This window comes from Pseudophryne corroboree, chromosome 6 (assembly GCF_028390025.1).
Source record: "Pseudophryne corroboree isolate aPseCor3 chromosome 6, aPseCor3.hap2, whole genome shotgun sequence".
Lineage (NCBI taxonomy): Eukaryota > Metazoa > Chordata > Amphibia > Anura > Myobatrachidae > Pseudophryne > Pseudophryne corroboree.
In genome coordinates this window covers 587,872,300-587,876,003 of record NC_086449.1, presented here as the reverse complement: position 1 = coordinate 587,876,003, position 3,704 = coordinate 587,872,300, and the positions used below count along the sequence as shown (strand labels likewise).

The 3,704-nt window shown below is 37.3% G+C and overlaps 1 long non-coding RNA gene across 2 annotated transcripts in view; it reads left to right on the top strand.

Moving 5' to 3' along the window:
* The first annotated feature begins 2,721 nt into the window (after nucleotides 1-2,721).
* Nucleotides 2,722-3,704, top strand: part of LOC134935471 (uncharacterized) — a 2,249-nt gene continuing 1,266 nt past the window's right edge. Inside the window, exons 1-2 of one of the 2 annotated variants that reach the window (XR_010180163.1) lie at nucleotides 2,722-2,809; nucleotides 3,590-3,693. This is a non-coding gene — a long non-coding RNA (uncharacterized LOC134935471). The remainder of the gene's footprint in view (nucleotides 2,810-3,589; nucleotides 3,694-3,704) is intronic. The other variant, XR_010180164.1, reaches the window with a different exon arrangement.

Sequence of the window (3,704 nt, the reverse complement as noted above, 5' to 3'; positions counted from 1 at the left end):
ACCTTTAAAAATGAAGACCACTATATTAAATTTAGTTTTAACACTGAATGTATGTATTTATAAATAATAAAACAATGTGAAGAACTTCATTTACAGCACACCGTTTAGTGGGTTTAACATATATTTTCAAGCTTAACACATCAGTTAACTGAAGGACAGTGTCAAGAACAATTCACAAGCAAGTAGCCTCTACTGTACAATTTATAAAACACAAATGTCAATATATTATTATCAAATTGTGTCAAATACTATAAAGCCCCACCATCCTGGCCACCGTTACAGATGGCAGTATAACCTTCACAAACGGTTGAGGTAAATAAAACAAAGGGCTTCTTTACGCACCGTAGTTGTGAGGGAACAATGGATAACCATTCTAATAAGATTTGCTGATGGCCCCCTCACTCAGCACAAGCATTTACTCATTAATGAGTAAATAAAAATTAGGAAGTAAAGTACAGGGGCCATTTGCAAAATGCAACTTTAATCTGAAATAACGGTGATGACCCTGAAAAGAATCTTTATTTGCAGGTAGTTATTGTTCCCAATTGTAGTCCACATGGAACGTAAAATATGAAAAGGTAATATAAAAGTCAATAAATGTGGAAAACTCATGTAGACCTTTGGCAAGTGGACCAAATGGTCATGGAAAATATTTTACAAGTTTTGGACTAATGCATGTTGACCAATAGTGGTCAACTTATAGACTGTTGGCCTAATTAAGGTCAAACTAATTACCATAGCCCATACCACTCTATAGATGGGATGAACTACATTGAAATTGAAAATGAAACCCTTTTTCACAGATGTGAACAGATTTACAGATGTACTTACCAACAACTCCCATAGCACCATCCAACAATGGGGGGGAGGGGGGGATACAACTTTATGCTACTGATTTCTGTTTTAGTAAAGATGCTTCAGAAGACTTACCGAGTAACCACCCATCTGGGAAATCTAAGTTTTCAAACTTTTGGAATATATTTGAATTCCGAAGGATGTAAGCATCATGAGTTGAGCCCGGGTAAGCAGCAAACACGTTCATAAATCTAGTATTATGATCACATATTGCTTGACAGTTCATAGAATTAAATTGCTTTCGATTCCGTGTAACCTCCTCCATATCCTGTGAGGGAGTGAATGGTACATGCGTGCAGTCAATGGCTCCAACAACATTGGGAAACCCTTTAATGTTATAAAAACCCTTTTTAAGGGCTATCCACCCTGCGTTGGAATTAGGAAAATGGATGTATTCTGCACAATATTTCAAGATGGCATCCAGTACCTTACAGAAAAACCGTGAAAAAGACGCCTGGCTAACCCCTCCTAAGTCTGAAATAATGTATTGATAGGATCCTGAGGCAAGAAACTGAAGAGTGGCCAGTAATTTAGTTATTCCCAAAATGGCATGACTTCTCTTTGTTTTTGGGGATATATCCCTTTTAATTTTCTGGTACAGGTGAACTATAGCTTCACTCGGCAAACGATACATTTTTAGCACTTTTGACTCCCTTATTCTCTTAAGTTGCTTCCGACATAGAAAAATCCGCCTCCTACGTAACGATCTGGATCCATCCTGTCCATGAAGGTTTGTTCTTAGAGTATGCAATGTACCATCTCGGGTAAGAATAACTGTCAAAATAATTTTCAAAATTTTAAGATTGACCTCCATCTGAAAAAATGAATATGTATCTGGAATTAGTTCAGACACTTCTACACTTATCACTAAAAGCATTTTTATTAACTATTTACAGATACTTACCTCCTGGCAATGAGCAGGGGACCCCTGGCTACTAGCTATTTTTTTTTTAAATGATTAGAGTCCTTACTGTGGGCTTAATTTGTATGGGACATTATTGTGGGTGGATAAAAAAATAATGTCATACATAACTGTGGCATAACGTGTAATGGGCATTACAGGTAGTGATTAATGTGTAATGGCCATTACAGTACTTGGAATAATGTACATCGTCGCCCATCGCTGCCCTGCGCCACGATGCTGATCACATATGTACTTACATATGCAATCTGCATTGCGGAGGACAGCTCTTCCAATTAAGATCTGTCCTCCGCGATGCACAGCGGCAGCATGACCTGCGAGATTTGGCCCCAGCAATCAGTCTGCACATACGCATGGTGACAGCTGTGGCCGCAAGGCATGCTAGGAGGGATCCCATTGGATCGCGGCGCTGACCTGCTGGCCGGGGGTTAGTACATCAGGAAAATGCGGTAAACAGGAAGTTTACAGTATTTTCCGCTTAGTACATCCCACCCATGAGTGTGTGTAATATATATATATATATATATATATATATAACAAAAAAATCTTAAAAATTTTTGTTTAATCTTTATTCATCACAGAAAGAATCCCTAAAGCTAACCACAAAATTTAACATCCGCTGACACATCTCCATCGAACTACGGGACCATGGCACGCAAACAGCGATCGTGACTCGCATGTGATGTACTTCCGCCGGAAGTGCGTGACTGTGACACGCACGCTGTGCGTACTTCCGCCGGAACCGGAAGTGCGGTGCGTTGACACGCACGCGAGAGTGGAACGCATGTAGCGTTCAGATTTTGTCCCCTCTTATTTTTATAATGTCAGGAAGCAGAATTGATGTTAGTTAACCAGTAAGAATGGCATTCCACATAGTACTATGAGGTCTTAACACATTACTAACTAATAATAAATTAATTAATCAGCCAGCAGGAAGTGATGTAATATCAAGGGAGCTATAAAGGGATGCCCCTATATTGCCTCTCATTCTGTAGTTGGTATTCAGTGAGGTTGCACTTGTTCCTGTAAAAAGTAAGTTTGAGTACTATATTGGTATTTTTGGAACTTAGTTATTGGATGGTCTTTTTGAAAATTTATTAGATGAATGGATTCCTTAATTGAAGAGTAACTACTTAATTTTAATATGATTGTAATATACTGATTTAGTTTTACTTGTCCACAGGGAATAGTATCATTCAGGATTTGAAATTTTTCCTAAGTCCTCTTTTTGGTGACATGTATAAACAGAGGTAGACTATAAGGTTCCACCATTCTTGATTGAAAATAGGTAAGAACCAGACTAATTTAGTGCAAATATTGAATACCATATGAGGTTAAGTATTTCAGATGTTAAAAAGTTCTTCTTGCTGGTTATAAATTACAGCTGTGAACTTAATTGGCTCTCTAATGATTGATTGAATATACCACTCCCCATTGCATGTTAGATTAAAGACATCATTTAGGGGATCTGTTAGGTAACCAGTAAGAATGGCATTCCACATAGTACTATGAGGTCTTAACACATCACTAACTAATAATAAATTAATTAATCAGCCAGCAGAAAGTGATGTAATATCAAGGGAGCTATAAAGGGATGTCCTTATATTGCCTCTCATTCTGTAGTTGGGATTCAGTGAGGTTGCACTTGTTCCTGTAAACAGTAAGTTTGAGTACTATAATTGTATATTTGGAACTTAGTTATTGGATGGTCTTTTTTGAAAATTTATTAGATGAATGGATTCCTTAATTTAAGAGTAACTACTTAATTTTAGTATGATTGTAATATACTGATTTAGATTTACTTGTCCACAGGGAATAGTTTCGTTCAGGATTTGAAATTTTCCTAAGTTCTCTGTTTGGTGACATGTATAAACAGAGGTAGACTATAAGGTTCCACCATTCTTGATTGAAAATAGGTAAGAACCAG